The following is a 20,127-nucleotide window of genomic DNA, read 5'->3' on the forward strand; positions in this document are numbered from 1 at the left end:
AGTCTGTGACAACAGTGCAGGCTCACCCAGAGTGTCCGACGAGGAGGACGATGGTGTCTCCACATGCGAGTCCTCAGGGACGGTCCTGTCCCCCTCTCCGGCGCTGGCCTCCTCCGTGTCAGTCTGCGTGTGTGCGAAGTCTGAGCCGGACTCATTTCCTCGGCTACTCTCCACCGTCTGTGGCTGAGTGTCCTCTGTCAAAGCTGAAATGCACAGAAAAGATGTGTGAGTCATGGGCACACTCACGTACAGAAGGAACAGGATAGCCAAATCACATAGCAGACAAACGTTTAGGAGCCCTCATCCTGCACATGGCCCACCCCTACCAGTCATCCTCACATTTTCTGCCATGGGGCCATGGACCACTAGGGGATGTGCTTTTACACTCAACTACTAAGCAAGTGGCGTGTCAACATGGCGGACCTGGATGTCAAATGAGTACCACCCAATGGGACCAAAAAGGCATCACAGGCATACATACGCAACACGGAACTCAATAGTGTGTCTGTGCACCGATACATGCATAGCACTCACAAGTTTCCTACACAGACAGTATGCTCACCGCTAGTTTGCTGTCGATCGGCACTCAGACGTTCGGCCAGTTCAGGATGCGTCACTGCAATGATACGGTGCATGAGAGGGGTCATGGAGCGTCGGGCCAGACGGGGCGTCCTTGGAATCAGGCCCAGTGTTACTTCCGCTACATTCTTGCTCAGCCTGGAAATGTCGTCCCAGCGTTTGTGGCAGTGTGTATGTCGTCTGTTGCACACCCCCAATGCCCGTACTTCACGTGCTATGCTCCTCCACAGGTCCTTGCGAAGGTGCAGCTTGACCTACCATGATGGGAGACAAAAGGGTGTAAGTCAGTGGACAGGTGGCCTGTCACACACATAGGGGCAAGACGTTACTGTCAGCAGCCATGCACAATCAGGAACATATGTCTAGCCCACACTACACAGCTAAGATAGAAATAGGCCTGATCATTTGGCCCCCTCATGCACACCAACATGTCCCACACTGCACTTACCACCCGTCCCGGTGCGCCGTAGAGGCGTCCATAGTTGCGGAGTACACCGTCCACGAGGACATCAAGCTCCGCGGCGGTGAAGGGTCGAGACCGGATCTCTTTGCCTGACGACATGGCAAGATCACGGAGTATGGCACTAGAGCAGCAGTCGGTGATCAGCTCAGCAGCAGCAGCAGGACGAGGTGATGGTCACAGGCAGCAGTCGGTGGTCAGCTCAGCAGCAGCAGCAGGTCGAGGTGATGGTCACAGGCAGCAGTCGGTGGTCAGCTCAGCAGCAGCAGCAGGTCGAGGTGATGGTCACAGGCAGCAGTCGGTGGTCAGCTCAGCAGCAGCAGCAGGTCGAGGTGATGGTCACAGGCAGCAGTCGGTGGTCAGCTCAGCAGCAGCAGCAGGTCGAGGTGATGGTCACAGGCAGCAGTCGGTGGTCAGCTCAGCAGCAGCAGCAGGTCGAGGTGATGGTCACAGGCAGCAGTCGGTGGTCAGCTCAGCAGCAGCAGCAGGTCGAGGTGATGGTCACAGGCAGCAATGGTCCCCAGGGTAGGAAGTTTCATTTTGGCCAACACACATATATAGGGCCCTCAGCACGTGTCAGTGGCATACGTCGCCAGCAATTGGTCAGCCCTGGAAGCGTGATCGTGAATTGGGCCAATGACTGGCCCTGTTGTTGCGGTGCACAGCTTCCGCTACTTGCGATTGGCCGTATGCGGCCAGCGTCCCTCTTCCCATTGGCTGCATGTGCAGGGACCGTCACGGGCACACATCGGCAACCGCACGTGCAAGCCTCAGGCACGGATGCTTCAGTTGCAACAATGTACTATCACTGGCGCCTCCATGGCGGTGCACGTACACAGCGGGGGAGGTGCAGGCCTATACACCCTGTAGATGTACTCAATGGACATGCCAGTTCATGACCCCCCTTACAGTCACCTTGCATCATCCACCGTACACCGGCCGGAGCGGCCGGCCCATGAACAACCGCCGTGCCAGGCCCTGCCCAGGACCGCCGTGCCGGCCATGGCAACAACCGCCATTGCACGGACCGCCAGGGAACGCCGGTAGTGGAAGGGCCGTGCAATGGCGGTTGTTGCCATGGCCGGCACGGCGGTCCTGGGCAGGGCCTGGCACGGCGGTAGTGGAAGGGCCGTGCAATGGCGGTTGTTGCCATGGCCGGCACGGCGGTCCTGGGCAGGGCCTGGCACGGCGGTAGTGGAAGGGCCGTGCAATGGCGGTTGTTGCCATGGCCGGCACGGCGGTCCTGGGCAGGGCCTGGCACGGCGGTTGTTCATGGGCCGGCCGCTCCGGCCGGTGTACGGTGGATGATGCAAGGTGACTGTAAGGGGGGTCATGAACTGGCATGTCCATTGAGTACATCTACAGGGTGTATAGGCCTGCACCTCCCCCGCTGTGTACGTGCACCGCCATGGAGGCGCCAGTGATACAACATTGTTGCAAATCGACCATCCGTCCCGGAACCTTACACATGCACTTGCCGGTGTGTGGGCGTGACGGTCTGTGCACGTGCAGACAGTGTGAATGTCGAAGGCGGCCCGCGTATGCCCAGACGTAAACAGCGGATGCAGTGCACCGCCATGGCGTGATCAATGTTTGCATCTTAGCCGATGATGCACCTTGTACCATTGTCTGCAGCTGCCTGCTCACGGTTGTGTGCGTGATTGCGTGGCTACACATGTCATGCTCCATCCCATGTGTGTCCATACCATGGCCATCGGTGAGCCACAAGTGTCCATCACGTGTGCATGTCCACATCGGGTAGTACCCTACACAATTTTGTCGTACCTCACATGTACACAGTAGATCCCGTATGTATGGGCACCTGTGAATCAGTTGTCAGTGAGTGGTATGTGTCAGATGATGACTATGGTGGGGGTTCTGTTGTGTACTGTACATGTGTGTTGCCTATTGTGTCCCCATGCATGTGATGTCCGTATGCCCACCATTCCTGGTGTTGCCATTGGTGCATCATGATATGGGGGGGTGGGGGGGTGTTTAATTTTGTATGTGTGCATGTACTTGCATGTGTGCATGTGATGTTGGGCCTACACATGTGGGTCATGTCACATGTCTGGTTGGCAGTGATGTTGAGGTGAGACACTGTGCATTGCACATGTTGCTAAACATCATATTGCTAGTGGATGCACATTGTAGCTACGTCGGTCCATGTTGTCCTGACAATCAGAGGAGTCACACATATGACAAGCATACACTGGATACTACATGTTGGTAGAGGGCGTTGACATGTGATTGAGGTGCACACACGTGCGTTGTATGTTAATTGACTTCCATTCCATCTACTCCCACACAGGAGGGCTCCAAATGTCCTTCGCCCATACACTGTGCTGGAGGATATGGTGGACGAGGAGGTGATCCGGAAATTCAGGCTGGATCGCCGTCGATTGTTGGAACTTGTGACCCTATTGTCTCCTCACCTGCAGCCGCGAAGAACATATCCAGGTTCCATGACACCCACGCAAAAGGTGATGGCGGCACTCCATTTCTTCGCAACAGGCACATTCCAGTACACAGTTGGAGATGCCGGGGGAATGTCACAGGCCATGTTCAGCACGGTACTCCGGGATGTACTGACAGCCATGATGCTGTACAAGCATGACTATATACATTTCCCTCAGGCGGCGGACTTGCCAGCGGTCAAAGCTGGCTTCTATGCCCTGGGTCGTATACCACACGTTGTGGGTTCCATTGATGGCACGCATATCGCGCTCATTGCACCACGGGCACGTGAGCAGGTGTATAGGAATCGGAAACACTTCCATTCCCTGAACGTGCAGGTGGTGTGCCAGGCCGACAACATCATCTCACATGTGTGTGCAAGATTCCCTGGCTCTGCACATGACGCCCACATCATGCGGAGCAGCATGGTCCCCCAACTGATGGCTAATCTTCGTCCAGCACAAGCGTGGCTTGTTGGTGAGTATGCTGTGGTGACAGGAGTGATATCTGTGTGGCATGGTGTGCCCCACAATGCAGGTTGTGATGTTTCTCTCTCTCTCTCTCTCTTCCACCAACACAGGCGACTCGGCTTACCCAAACAGGCCTTGGCTGCTCAGTCCCTTACGCAATCCCACTACACCAGGAGAAATGAGATACAATGATGCCCATGGTAGGACACGTCGAGTGGTAGAACGGACATTTGGCCTGCTCAAGTCAAGGTTTCGGTGCCTGGATAAGACTGGAGGGGCCCTGCCTTACTCACCAGGCAAAGTATGCAAGATCGTGATAGCGTGCTGCATGCTTCACAACCTGGCTGTGCGCTATAACATTGAACTGCTCTTGGACCCTGATGAACTGCAAGTTCCTCGCCCTCCCGACCCAGCCATGTCAACTGATGAGGATAGTGGTGAGGAGGAAGGTGTGGACCAGAGGCGCCAGATCATTGATCGCTACTTCCCTTGATTGTGAGTGTGCTCCTCTTGTGCTGCTTGGGTATGCCCTGTGAATGTGTGCTGGTGTTGTGGCATAGTGGTGTGCTTCATCTCTGTGTTCTGCTATGTGATGCATGCATGTGTGTGTGTGTGCTAAATTGTGGCTAATGCACGTCTCCATGATGTGTGTCGTCTCATCCATTACTGTTGTGATGCGTGTGGGTTGTTAAATGTTGCACTGCAGTGTGTTCTGATGAGTGTGATCTTGTTTCCTGACGTGTCTTTGCGGTTTCTATTTTCCCTAGGTCACTCCCGCAGCGCCATGATTCTGTACCAGTTGGATACCTGTACCTAGTAACATCTGTTTCTGATGCATTCATGTGAATAAACATGGAGACAACACATGATTGAGTGAGTAAGTGGCTTTTATTTACAAAATGTGCATGGGTGTAGGTGCATATTTACAAATGAGTGAAGGGGTGGGGGAGTGAGAGTAGAAGGTTATGGCAGATGAAATGTCCGTGCGGACACCACATAGGGTGGTGTCTGCCTAGTACAGCAGGCCTGTGGCAGGTGGGACCGGATAGTTGGCAGGGTGAATGGCATGCGCAAGTACAGGTACAGTCATTTTCTGTTCCTCTTGGAGCGTGTGGCAGCTGCTTCCACACTGCTGTCGCCCACTTCCAGCCTCGGTCGGCCCCTCCGTCTTAGTGCCGGTACGGTGTCAGCTGGTTGCGCTGGGGCATCGGGTACCACATCCGCCGCAGGTGGCGGTGGCGGTGGCGGTGGCGGTGGCGGTGGCGTTGTTTGTGGCCTGATTGTCCTGGTGAAGATGTCCACTAGTTGGCCAAGCCGCCTCTCAATGGCCCCCAACATTGCAGTGTTATCTACAAAGTCCTGGTGGGCCCGGTCTGCCTGTGCCTGACCACGTTGGTAGCTCACCTCCACCCTGCCCAGTGCCTCCAATGACTGTTGCACTGGATTGGGTGTGTTGGTATCCTCCCGTGTTCTTTGGCGTATGCTCCTGCCTGCCGGATCTGGCCTTGCATCTCTGCCTTGCCTCACACTCTCCCTGCGTGGCTGGGATGGCGCTGGCACGGCGTTGGCCGTTGGGTTGGGCAGGGTGGCAGGGGCAGGAGTGGTGGTAGTAGTGGTGGTGGTGGTGGAGGTGGTGCTGATGGTGGCTGTGCAGGTCACAGTGGCCGGTGTTGTCACAATGGCAGAGGCCGTAGTTGTTGGTGCAGGGGTGACCTGGGAGCCAGATGGCCCTGGCTGGCTGCTTGTGCCGGGATCATCCTCTGCCCCGGAGGTGGCTGGCCAATCGTCCCCTGAGACGTCTGTGATTGGCGAGTCTGGAGGGCGGGTGTTGCTTCCAGCTGTCAGATGAGGATGACCTGCAATACCAAAATGTGAGGATGAGTAATGTGGACTTGACAGGTTGTTTTCACTTTTTTGGCCGATTCTGTCTGCACTGGTACTCACCCCACCCACCACCACCACCACCGCCATCCCTATGGACATGGGGGCCTGTTGGGAGTTGTGGTTCCATCCCCTCACACCCACCACCACCACCGCCATCCCTATGGACATGGGGGCCTGTTGGGAGTTGTGGTTCCATCCCCTCACACCCACCACCACCACCGCCATCCCTATGGACATGGGGGCCTGTTGGGAGTTGTGGTTCCATCCCCTCACACCCACCACCACCCACCACCACCACCACCGCCATCCCTATGGACATGGGGGCCTGTTGGGAGTTGTGGTTCCATCCCCTCACACCCACCACCACCCACCACCACCACCACCGCCATCCCTATGGACATGGGGGCCTGTTGGGAGTTGTGGTTCCATCCCCTCACACCCACCACCACCACCGCCATCCCTATGGACATGGGGGCCTGTTGGGAGTTGTGGTTCCATCCCCTCACACCCACCACCACCCACCACCACCACCACCGCCATCCCTATGGACATGGGGGCCTGTTGGGAGTTGTGGTTCCATCCCCTCACACCCACCACCACCCACCACCACCACCACCGCCATCCCTATGGACATGGGGGCCTGTTGGGAGTTGTAGTTCCATCCCCTCACACCCACCACCACCCACCACCACCACCACCGCCATCCCTATGGACATGGGGGCCTGTTGGGAGTTGTGGTTCCATCCCCTCACACCCACCACCGCCACCGCCATCCCTATGGACATGGGGGCCTGTTGGGAGTTGTGGTTCCATCCCCTCACACCCACCACCACCACCGCCATCCCTATGGACATGGGGGCCTGTTGGGAGTTGTGGTTCCATCCCCTCACACCCACCACCACCACCGCCATCCCTATGGACATGGGGGCCTGTTGGGAGTTGTGGTTCCATCCCCTCACACCCACCACCACCACCGCCATCCCTATGGACATGGGGGCCTGTTGGGAGTTGTGGTTCCATCCCCTCACACCCACCACCACCACCGCCATCCCTATGGACATGGGGGCCTGTTGGGAGTTGTGGTTCCATCCCCTCACACCCACCACCACCACCGCCATCCCTATGGACATGGGGGCCTGTTGGGAGTTGTGGTTCCATCCCCTCACACCCACCACCACCCACCACCACCACCACCGCCATCCCTATGGACATGGGGGCCTGTTGGGAGTTGTGGTTCCATCCCCTCACACCCACCACCACCACCGCCATCCCTATGGACATGGGGGCCTGTTGGGAGTTGTGGTTCCATCCCCTCACACCCACCACCGCCACCGCCATCCCTATGGACATGGGGGCCTGTTGGGAGTTGTGGTTCCATCCCCTCACACCCACCACCACCACCGCCATCCCTATGGACATGGGGGCCTGTTGGGAGTTGTGGTTCCATCCCCTCACACCCACCACCACCACCGCCATCCCTATGGACATGGGGGCCTGTTGGGAGTTGTGGTTCCATCCCCTCACACCCACCACCACCACCGCCATCCCTATGGACATGGGGGCCTGTTGGGAGTTGTGGTTCCATCCCCTCACACCCACCACCGCCATCCCTATGGACATGGGGGCCTGTTGGGAGTTGTGGTTCCATCCCCTCACACCCACCACCACCACCGCCATCCCTATGGACATGGGGGCCTGTTGGGAGTTGTGGTTCCATCCCCTCACACCCACCACCACCACCGCCATCCCTATGGACATGGGGGCCTGTTGGGAGTTGTGGTTCCATCCCCTCACACCCACCACCACCACCGCCATCCCTATGGACATGGGGGCCTGTTGGGAGTTGTGGTTCCATCCCCTCACACCCACCACCACCCACCACCACCACCACCGCCATCCCTATGGACATGGGGGCCTGTTGGAGTGATTTCGACGTTGGTGAGTATGTGGACTGCATGCATGGGTTGGGGTCTGGGAGATGTGTCTTCACAGTTGTGTGAGGCACACCATGTAGTAGTGCTCGTGGTGCTTGGTTTGTACTTACCAGCCTCTTCTCCCTCAGGAAGTCCATCAAGGCTCTCAGGGTGGATGATGGTCATCACCTTGTCCTCCCACTCGGTGTAGGGTAAGGGCTCCGGAGGGGTTCCACCGCCTGTATGATTAGCCCGGAGATAGTTCTTGGCTCGTATGGCTTTGACGCGGGTCTTTAGATCGTGCCACCGCCTCTGGATGTCCTGCTTCGTCCTCGGGACGCTCCCGGAGGCATTCACCCTGGTGACTATCCGGTCCCACATGCTGTTTCTCCTGGCTATGCTGGTCTGCTGCACTAGGGCCCCGAATAAGTGGGGTTCCACACGGATGATCTCATCGACCATAACCTTCAACTCCGTGTCAGTGAATTTTGGTTTTTTTTTTGGTGCCATGGTGTGTGGTGCTCGGGGTGTGGGTTTGCGTGGATGGGGTGGTGCAGGTGTGTGGTGTGTAAGAATGGTGTGGTGGGTGTTTGTGTGGTGGGTGTGTTTGGGTGTGGGTTGTGTGAATGCTATTTCTCTTTGGGCTCAGTTCAGTGGTGTGTCCTGCTAGCAGCTATGCTGTGATGCAGAGGATTTGTGGAGTGGGTGGGAGTTCTTTTATGGTGTGTGTCTAGACCGTGTCTGAATGGTTATTGGCAGTCAGGTGCTAGGTGGGAGTGTTGGCAGGTGTGGATTGTGTGGTGCTTGGCGGTGGATCATTGTGTGTTGTGATTGGTTTGGATGTTTTCGGTGGGTGGGCGTTTTTTTTCGTGTGTTTGGTGATAAACTTCCGTGCCAATGTATGGCATTGGTTTGACAGTAGGGATGTTGTTTGTGTTGTCGTTCCGCTGTGGTGCACGGATTCTCGGTGCATTGGTACCGCTGCGGACGTGGATGGCGGTGACTACCGGGGTACTTGCGGAGTTATCCTAATTGCGGACACGGACATTGCGCAGGTATAGCGGGGGTGGTGGATGTATTCGCGGTCATGTGCGTACGCGGCGGTCGGTGTTTTTACTGTTCCGTCCGCCTGCCGCGGACTCAGGTGTACTCCGACCGCCGCGGACGGGGATTGGAGTGCTCCGTACGCCGCGGTCGGCGTTTTTTGCATGTTTTATCCTAATTGCTGTTGCGGTTTTTCCGCGGACAGGTCCGGAGTATCTTGCCACCTTCCGCGGCGGACGGTACACGTTTCCGTCCGCCATCCTAATCGACCCCTAAGTCTGCTTCTAGGGTTCTAAGCTTCAAAACCCACAAGAATTTGTTAAGTGATCACTTTCCCCTAAGTGTGGATATATCCGTCTCTACAAATATATGGCAGCTTGTAAAGTAGGACTCATAGGAACTTGGTCTGAGTCACTAATGGTACCAATCTTCAAGAAAGGAGCGAGAAAAAATCCAACATGCTATCAGCTGATTTCTTTACTGGACTCGGTGGGAAAAGTGCTGGGTCGCAATATTCTAAACTGTCTTCAGTAATGGGCTGAAGAAAAGGATGTATTATCAGACTTGCAATTTGGATTTAGGGAAGACCTAGGAACAATAGAACAGGGCCTCAATTTAACAATCTTAATGGAAAAATACACTAAAGCGAAAAAAGGAAAATTGTACCTAGCATTTGTAGATTTCTCCACTGCATTCAATTGTGTATGCCACAATAAATTGTGGAAGTCCCTTGAAGCGATGGGAGTCGAACTACCCTTAATCCAAATTGTAAGAGAACTATATTTGTATGCTAGAGCTAGGGTACGGTATGGACCAAATGGGAAATATACCGCTCCATTCGCAGTAGAGAGGGCTGTGTCCTGGCACCCTTCTTGTTTACCTTGTATACTAACGGCCTTGAACAGGTAATGCTTTCAGGACCTATTGCAAGTACAAAATCGATCTATACTCGTCCTACTCTATTCAGACGATGCAGTTATAATGGCCTAAACACCATTAGAGTTACAGCTGGCTCTTAATAAATACAATGAGCATATGGAAAGCCTTGATTTAAAGATTAATTTTACCAAAACTTACATAATGAATTGCAGGATGGCTAGTAGAAAACAAAGGACTATCTTTATCAAGAATAAGAAACTCGAAAGCATAAAAACATACCCATACTTAGGTATTCTCGTAGATATTAAGGGTACTTGGCAACAGGCCATAAGGGCAAAAAAATGTTATTTATGAGAACTACAACAGCCCTTGTAAATTTTGCACAGAAGTTAGGTAAAAGGCCCCCAATGGAACTGATCAAGATTTATCAAGCTAAATGTGTCAGTGCAGTAATATATGGAGCTGGGATCTGGGGATATTGCAATGTAACTGCCATACAGAAAATGGAAAATTCTTTTATCCGCTATTTATTGGCTGTCCCCAGTCAACGTCAACCTATATTTGCCACACCGAGCTGGGGTTACAATACATTACAGTTAAAATAAGGTGTGCAGCCAGCTTTATTGTGGCATCGAATTTGGACCTCAACAAAAACAACTTTTAATCAAAAGGTCCTAAGAGATTCCCTTAAACTGGAGCAAGCCCTAGCTATTAGGTGGCTGAAGTTTATTGAAGACTTCATGACAGACCTAGGACAGTCAGAACTTTTTCACAATCCATCAAAGATGAGTATTATCTCAAGGAAAGTTTTTAAAAAACAATGCATGTTACACCTGGAAGAACTTAGATATGCCAGTGAGGCTCATAAGTCAACAGTTCACTTAAATCAAATGATCATTTCTTCTACTGCAATGCAACCATATTTACTTACCATGGAACTGGGCACAAAAGATTTGTACTTATACTCCTTAGACTAGACCTCTTTCACCGACTAGTATAGTTTCCTACAATAAATGACTGGTCCAAAAATTTAGCACTTTTCCCCTGTGATGGATCCTCATCCCAATCGACAATTCATGTCATTTTATTCTGTAAATATTATTGGGATCAAAGAAAAAGGTGGATCCTACCCATTTAAAAAAATGTGGGGCCTGAGTCATTGTCTCCCTGCCTATCTTGCATTGCAGCTATTGAACAATGAATGCTACACAAGAAATATTGCACTATTTTTAAAAGCTGTAATGAAACTTAGGAATCAACTTTGAATTTTAATATATTGACTTATTTGTATATCCATGTGTAATAATTGAGTCCCATATTGAGTAATGTTTTATCATGGTATATGTGAAGTAAGGAAATTGATGATATTTTGTCGTGTTTGTTACTTTTTTCTAATAATACATTCAAATTGAGTGTTTTACAGTAAGTCTAATGTATACAGTGTACTGTGCTTTTATGGTTTTATAATTCAAAAATCAAAACCGAATAAAGCGAATTTTGAATTTGAATTCTGTAACCAGATGCTAGAACTCCCTTGCCCAATCCTGGTACTGCTCACAATTTAAACAGTGCATTAGCCAGCCCACCCTCCTCCCTGCTGCCGTCAATTAGCAGCGGCACGCCCAGTCCTGACACTCGGCTTGGGACGGGGATGAAAAATAAAATGGTAATAAATTTCCATTTTATTATTCACCACTGGGGTTTTTGGGGAGAATGCTAAGTGGGGTGACTCTCCTCCACTCCAAAGCAGGGGTGCCCCTAAAAGGAAGTGTCTGTTCTGCCCCAATACTGACATTTATCAATGCTTGCAGTGCTCCCACAGAATGCAAACTACTTCAAAAGTATATTGTTAGATTGTTTTGCATGTTAGGCAGTCTCATTATGACATGTTTTATAACTTTTTTCACTCAAACGGGAGACTGAGGATAAGGGGACCCAACAAACCCTCCCTTAACCAATGTTCACAAACAAGTATCTTGTCCTTGATGTTAATTAAGTAACAAGTTGTGCAGGGGTGGCTCTAGGCTCATGGTGTCCCTGGGCAGGGAGCGTAGGTAGGGGGCCCCGGAAGAGTGAGGGCGGAGTGAAGAGGCCAGTGAAAAGGGGGGATCAGGGTGTTTGGTAGTGGAACAGAGCCGGAGGCTGCCAAATCCCTGCCAGGGGCCGCCACGCAAATATGTATCCATCCTCAGAGGATTATTATATTAAGGATATATATTGGCATGGTGGCCCCTGGGGTTTGGTGGCCCTTGCACAGCTTGCACATGCCTAAGGGCGCCCCTGAGTTGGGTTTCTAAAATTTAGATCTAGGGTGTTATCTATGTGATAGTTTCCGTTTTTTTTGCTCACAAAACATGAAGGCACTCCCCCAACAATGTCGCGTGCTTCAACATTGGGCTCATAATAAGGTAATAAGTTATATAATATATATAAGTTATATAATAAGGTAATAAGTTTAGGGTATTAGTTTCTTTAAAAAGATGAATGCCCCCACCCACCAAGGTGGCATACTTCATCATTGGGCCCCTCCTCACTGAAAACCTGGTTATTAGTGAGCGTGATGGGTTTCATCCAGAGCTCTTTAAAAGGTTGTGTTATATTTTGGATTCATGTTGGACACCGCTGTAAAAACATAATGGTGTATTTATGTTGCTTTAACTTTAATGTTCACTTGCAACTGTATTTCACAAAGTGCGTTGAAATATTTAGCAATTAAAGGCAAATGTCGTTTTTGTAGGGCAATTTAGCCTTACTATGCTTGCTAAGTTGACTCTACTCGACCTAGAAACCATTTTATTCAAATTAGTACATTTGCACATTTTCTGCATGTCACAGTAAAGCATAGCCTCGCTTTTAATATTGGCAGCCAGAAGTACGATTTTAATACCTTAAATGAAGTCCGCATGTAATATACAAATCCTTGGCAAGTCATTTTGTTAACCTGTTTGTTGGTGAATATGGGTCGCAGGCATTTATCAGGATGAGGTGGTTTCTTTTGATAGGTCACCTACTTATTCCCTATCGTTGCCTAATATAGCGCCAATACACTAAAACATACAAACATTAACAGAATATCTAAAGTAAAGTGTGACAGAGCCACCAATCTCAATACGGTCACTGGTTGTGTGTTTCCTTGGTGTGCACACAGGACTTGTAGTGAGCCAATCTGCAAAATAGCAGAAAAAAGTAATTTGCTAGGAAAGGTGCTCTACACACTGATCTTGAGACAGTAAGATAGAAAATCTGTTTTCCAGGGAATTAAATATTTTTGGATTAGTAACCCAAAGGATTCCCCAGTCGTGGGCCTGTAACGTTCCTGTAATTTGAGGGATAGTGTGGATGTCAGAGAAATCTGTCTACCCTAATTTTCAGTGTTATCTTATTCACAAAGATGTGAGTAATCTAGTTCTTCTGTTTTAGACTCCTTCCTTTAACAACCTTGTTGCTCTGGGTAGTTTTTCTATCAAAACGATTGACGCCAGAACACCCTGCAATCACAGCTCTATGAAGAGCTAATAAAAACCAACATGGTCAGCGACTGGCTGCCGCCCCCCCCCATCCGACCACACCAACCCCAGAAACATGAACATGAGGCCTGGTTATCTTTGGAAGGCGGGGGCTAGACCCCCCGGCCGTATTTATTAAGATATGAAATTAAAAAGGTTTTTAATTGCATGGTCAACAATTTATACAAAAATCAGCAGGACAATAGATACAATATCAAGTTTGAGAGGCTAACCTTAACAAAAACTCTAATACAGGTTGTTTCCTAACCGAATCTAACATCCTCATCTTGATTTTTGTATCCTACATTTCTGGCCATATGGCAAGGTCGCTAACCGGTGTCAGGTCCTACTAGCTGCGCCTCACCTAGAGATGTGCGCATGCGCAGCCGGGCCCGGTAATTACCCGGTCTACGCCGTGAACTCCATTTACCCACTAAAGGAGGGCCCTTACTCTGCGCCATCCGGTGACGTCATGAGTATGCGCGCGCGGGGTGGCTACCAGCCTAAGGAAAGCGTGACTACTCCAACCCGCGCCCCTTTGAAGCATCAGTTACCTTGCCCCTGAAGTTCTAGGAGTGGCCAATGGCCCCTCCCCCTGGGCGGGAACCTCCATAGGATGATGCCCGCCCCCTCAGACCTTAAAAATAGGTGCTCACCGGTCATGACCTTACCGCCACAGGCCAGCATTGTTAACCGACGATCTGGCCTCCCCCCATCTAGATCTAATTCAGGAGCGCACTTGTTTGGCAAATCCCTCCAACCAGGCCCAGAGATTGTTAGACCACAAGACATTCCCCGCCTCATTCAAGTGAACTCCATCCCCCAGGTAGTACTGTTCGCCCCAGATACACCCATGTGGAATCGTCTGCAACCGGGGGGCTCGAAATAGTTTGTCCAACTGTGTGTTGATCCTCTTTACCGAGTGATTCAACGCCCTGACCGAGTCCCCCACTCGCCACTGCCATCGAGGGATAAGTTGCGACCATACTACAGTGCAACCCGGGCAGGTCCTGGCCACCCACCCCGCAGTGGAGATAATCTCTTCAATAAGGATGCGTCTCCCCAGTTTGGCCAAATCATTCTCCCCCAGGTGAAGTATCACCACTGACGGGGGGACGGGCTGTTGAGCTAATAGTCCCTGGAAGAAGTCCCTAAACTGGTTGAGACATAAACCCCCTCTCCCGAAGAACGAGATGTTAAACCCCTGTTGCGCAGCCCTTTTCTTACGGTCTCCTGAAAGAAAAACACCTTCGGCACGTCTCACATAGGAGTGACCCACAATCCAAACCATTTTCTTGTTTTGATCCCGATGCTTATTCCGCGATAGTGTAGATCGTTGCTGCCCGGCGACGAGTTCCTCCCCTGCGTGACAGGTCTGAGAAACTGCAAAAAACCAGAAACAAACCAGGCGTGAGCACCATCTTGTCACAACATGTCAATTCGCACATATCGTTTGTAACATTCAGAGGACCATCTCCCAATTTTCTTCACATTCTCTACTGGGAGGCCCCTTGCTACTGCCTCAGTTGCTGCCCCAATTCTAAAGGAGTGAGTGCCAAATTCCTGGGGGTCAAGACCTGCCTGTCTGACCGTCAGCCCCAATACTCTTCTGAACTGGTACCTAGTCAAGGGCGTACCGTCGGCGTGACACAACAGTGCACCTCCCGCCGCGCCCCCCGCCGCCCATGGAACACTTCCACATGCGCCACAGGGCAGCAAGGATTGGCAAGGGCCCGGTGGAGCACTATGGTATGACCCCGTGACTCCTGGTCAGGTTTCGATTTCTGAATGGTCACCCACATGGTATCCTCCCTGATCCTTACACAAGCCCCTTGTAGGCCGCCCTGCAGATCAGTCTTGGACGCCGCCACCAGCTCGACAATTCTCAGAGCCACATAGAATGCCAAGGAAAATGCAGCTTTGAAAAGAAGTACCTCCCACTCCGAGCTACAGACACTGTCAAGTGCGACCAGTAAAGCCGTCAGCCGTGCTAGCCCGATGGGCCTTCTCTTATCTGCTGGGTGACCTTGTAAACGGCGCCAACCCCTCAAGGCCTTGCGCACCATAAAGGTGTTAGTGGGATCTCGCCTTAGCCTGTGCAAAGAAGGAGACCGCCGCCCTATGCCTGCTCGCAGCTGCTACTGAACGTCCTTCCCTATGCATCCATTCTAAATAGGCCGCAAAGCCGTCCTCCTGAGCCCATAGAACCTCCCATTCCTGCCCCAAGAAAGTACAGTAAGACAAAAACGCCCCTTCGTAAGCCGTCTTGGTCCTGGGGGCTAAGCTAGCAACCACGAGGTCCTGTAATCTGGGGCACCAATCTGCCAATGTACTGCTGGGAAGTGCGCTGGCGAGGGGTCTGCTGCAGGAAGATGTTCCCTGAAAACCTGCATTTTAAAGCGAGAGAGGGAGTCAGCTGCATTATTGAGAATGCCAGGGACATGCTTGGCCTTGAAAACTACATTCCATTTTAGGCACTGCAACACAATCTCCTTTATCAGGCGCAGTATGAAAGGACAGCGTGCCCCCTGTTGGTTTATACAGTCCACTACTGTCATGTTGTCTGACCAGAACACCACTGATTGATTACATAAGTGTTCGGGCCAGACCTTCAATGCCACCCAGATTGGGAAGAGTTCAAGGAAGCCAATGTTGGTGGTCAGACCCCATGTTCTCCATTCTTCCGGCCAACGCTGGGCGACCCACCTGTTCCCCAGGATCGCGCCAAAGCCCATACTACCAGCAGCGTCTGTCCATAGACCCAACTCTGCTGATGTTGCGGGAGGACCGGGCCACACTACCCTGCCATTGAAATCCTCCAAGAATGCCATCCATATAAGCATATCCTGGCGAACCTCAGACGACAACCTAGAGCGGTGATGTTTCTCCCGCAATCCTTTCATTCCTTGGGCAATGGAGCGCGAGAACGGGCGTGCCATAGGGATGACCCGCAGTGCGAAGTTCAGTTGCCCCACCACTTCCTGTAGTTGTTGCAAGGAAACCTTGTCTTTGAGTAGGCATTGACGTAGCGCTGTTCTAAATTTGGACACTTTGTCCCTGGGCAATCTGAAACATCCCTCCACTGAGTCAATCTCCATACCAAGAAATTCCAAGCAGGTGGACGGGCCAACAGTCTTCCCTGGCGCAAGCGGGACCCCAAAAGCCCGCATGAGCACGCAAAATTCCTGCAATGCCCAAGCACACTCCTGAGAGCCCGCCGCACCTAAGAAGAGAAAATCATCTAGGTAATGCATGACCTGCTGGTGGCCCGTCGCCTGTCTCATGACCCATTCTAGAAATGAGCTAAACATCTCAAAGTATGCACATGATATGGAACAGCCCATGGGCATGCATTTATCCATGTAAAACCTGTCCCTAAAAGTGAAACCTAGGAGATGATGATCAGCCGGATGAACCGGGAGGAGACGGAAAGCTGATTCAATGTCTGACTTTGCCATCAGTGCCCCCGGCCCCATGGCATGCAACAAGTCAACCGCCTGGTCAAAAGAGGCATACTTTACACTACAAATCCCCTCCTCAATGGCATCATTCAAAGATTTGCCTCTAGGCGCCGACAGGTTGTGGATCAGTCTGAACTGACCTTTCTCTTTTTTGGGAACTACTCCTAGTGGTGAACACACAAAATTGGGAACAGGCACCTCCCGGAAGGGGCCAGCTATCCTGCCTAGAGATAATTCCTTGCCAATTTTTGCCGCCACCACTAAGGGGTTGTGTTTCACTGACAATTGGTTCTTGCAATAAGCGCTGCCTGTGTATCCCCTCGCCGGGATCCTAAAGCCTTGGGAGAAACCTTCCTGGAGTAGAGTGGCTGCTGTGTGGTCCGGATATCTATTTAACCATGGGATCATTGCTAAGACATCTACAGGCGTAGGGGTACCCAACTGGTTTGTATTACACTGGCTTCCCTCTTCCCCTCTGACCAGTGTTCCCGTGCTTGGACCTGCAAGATGATTCTGGGTGTGAGGGGTGACCACAGGACGCACATGCATGTCTAAATCTACAGGTACCCGGGGCCCTTGTGCAGGTGCGCCTATTAAAATCCCAGCACACCCCTTTTTTCTCTGACCCGCCGGCTCTATACTTCCCGGGTACCTCACTCGCTTGGGGGGACCGAAAGGGCTGTTGAGGTCTGGCGGAGAACACCCTGACCGCACTGGTGGACTGAGGGGGGGTGAACTATCTGAGAACTGCTGATGCCATGACATTGAGTCAACCCTATCCCATGCCAATGATGGATTAAATTCTAAAGCTTTCCTGAAATTTACATCGTACCCTTTCCACGCATACCCAGAGTACTGTTCACTCCACCCCACAATCCTGCTCTGGTAGCACGCCAATGGCGCCTGGACATTAGGAGGTCGTTCGGCCTTGATAGCCGTGAATACTGCAAAAGCCCTGATCCAGTTAAGCAGCGTTTCATCCACCCTAAATCTAGAACACTGTGCCCTCCATTCACTTGGATGCATCCACTCTTTCAGTGTCTTCGCATGCTCCATCTCCCTATTATCCAGCAACAATGAAAAAATGTACACATATTTATCAGCCCAAATCATCTCCTTCACAGTCTGCGACACATGTTGTGCTAAATTCTCACTCCTGGAAGGTATAGAACCATCCCCCAAGAGAGGCAGTGCCACCTCCTTACCATTTCCGGGCACCTGGGCCGGCTGCCCACTAGCTCCATTCGGCTGTGCGGGACTGGAACCTGCGAGGGAAGAAGATGAGGGCACTGCAACACTGTCGGCCACTGCTGCCGATTTAATCTTTTCCACGAACTTGATCTGAAGAAGCAGGAAAAGCCCCCCCCTTCTGCAGCCATGGCATCAAGGCCGTTATCTGAGATACCAATTCAGGAGGCATTGAGTCTAGGTTACCTGCTGGGACTGCAGGTGCCACTGGGGGCATGCCCAGTGGTACAGGTGTAGAAGGCAAGGCGGGTGCCGGTTGCGGCAAACCTGTAACCGGGATCGGGACCACAGGTGAGGGGGCAGGCCCCGCAGGTGGGGGGCCCAGCGGGATGGCAGGAGCTGGTGCCGCAGGAGCTGGAATTACAGGCGCTGGTGTAAGAGGGGCCAGAACCACCGCTACAGGTGTGATAGGTACAGGAACTACAGGCTCAGAGGCAGGGGCAGTGTACCTGGGTTTCTTGGCCTTAGCCCTTATAGGCGGGGTAACAAAATCCCCTCTTGGCAAGGGGGCCGCCCTCTGGCGAATAGGCCTACCAGATGGGCCAGGGGCATCATCAAACCTTTCATTGATGCGGGCCTCTAATTCATCAAGTTTCCCCAATCGCTTGTTCATGTGGTTCATCTCCCGCATCATGGCCTGCATCATAACCTCCATCTTGGACCCTCCTTTACCACCCTTTGGCCCTGGCATGTTCAAAACCCACCAACCGCTGCCTACACTCTCAGTGATACAATTTGAGCGTACGTGCACTTTGTACCTTTACCAGATGGAGGATGTCCAGGGGGCTGAACGCACCATGCAACGGCAACCGCAACACCACCGGCTTGTCCGGCTATGTCAGGGGTGAGTAAACCTAGTGTAAACCCACCCGGCGGCAACCAGGAGCGATGAAATGCTAGCCCCCCGTTCTCCCCTTACCGACCAATTCCGCGTGTTCCGCGCCGGTATTGCGACCCCCTCCACGCCCTCGAGCTGATCAGTCAAAAATTGTAGCAATGTTTTCTTTTAATTGCCTGCAATAGAGAATGTGTTAATGCCTGAGAGTATGAGGTTGGAGAAACCTTTATATAAAATATTGTTGTACTACCTTTGATCACCACCTTTCAGCCTCTCTCTGCCTATGTGCCACAACCATGAACCTGAAAGCACCCTTGGTTACTATCTATACAGGCCCCTCAATGTAAACTGACACCCACAATTGTTTACTCAAACCATGTGCAGCAACATGAATCAGCCCTTATGGTAATTCAGATTACTCGAATTCAACATTTAAATGCACCTCTCAATGTAAATTGAAACCCACAATTGTACACTCAAACAATGTGCATCACCCTGAAATGTTATTTAAAATTACTCGAATTCAACAATTCAATGCACCCTTCTCCCCTGGTCTCCCATCCACGTGTTGCCTTGGTTGAGACTGCTTCGCTATCTAAACAGCTCACTCGAACAACCGGCCAAATCCGTGAACTGCACAGTGAGGGAAACAAGGAAAATATATCAACAAAAAACGCCCGCGTGAGGAGTGGATGCGGCGGGGTTTAACGTGCTGTACAGCGGTGACAATCAGAAAACCCGCGTGAGGCAGGTCCTACTAGCAGTGGATCAGACGAGAAATCAGCGCGCCGTCCCCTAACCCGCTAATCGGGCTTAAATCAAACTTTGCACTGGCTACGCGTGTCCCGACAACCCGTTCCCGCCCCGCAAGGAAATACCTCGATACGAGCCCCCACCGCAAACCACGCGGTGCTGCACGTGTCCCCACCGATGCGCAACCTTCCACCGAGCTCCGCACTCTTCAGCTCTCCTACAACTTGCACCCTGATCGACGCCGACTCGTTTCAAGACGTAAGGACGACGTCTTCTCCCTCTGATCCAACAGCTCTCGGGTCCGCCGACCTGAAAAACAAAAGGAGACAAAGTAACAAAGAAGCCCCGAGCGCGGGGCACAACACGCTGTGGGGGAGCGTCCAGGGAACAAGAGGGTCTCCCGGGCGCTCCCCGCCTCTTTATTCACAAGGGGCCGGGTGGGGATGGCAACGCCCCCGCCCAGCCTCTCCAGCAGCACGCCCCCCCCATGACCCGGACATCCTACCCTGGTATCCGGGTCAGGGAGGTCGCCGGCCAATTGGTGGCGGGGCGCGCCCATGAGGGCCCGCCCCACCATCGAGAGGCACTAAGGGGGAGGCGGTCGCCGCGCCGCCATGCGGGCAGGGGGCCAAGGG

The 20,127-nt window shown here is 52.1% G+C and overlaps 1 long non-coding RNA gene across 1 annotated transcript; it reads left to right on the forward strand.

Moving 5' to 3' along the window:
* Positions 1–3,799: 3,799 nt before the first annotated feature.
* LOC144766972 (uncharacterized) lies at positions 3,800–4,915 on the forward strand. Its single transcript, XR_013598007.1, has 3 exons — positions 3,800–3,973; positions 4,077–4,461; positions 4,734–4,915. It is a non-coding gene; the product is annotated as an uncharacterized LOC144766972 (long non-coding RNA).
* The last annotated feature ends 15,212 nt before the right edge of the window (positions 4,916–20,127 follow it).

Source organism: Lissotriton helveticus, chromosome 7, assembly GCF_964261635.1.
Source record: "Lissotriton helveticus chromosome 7, aLisHel1.1, whole genome shotgun sequence".
Lineage (NCBI taxonomy): Eukaryota > Metazoa > Chordata > Amphibia > Caudata > Salamandridae > Lissotriton > Lissotriton helveticus.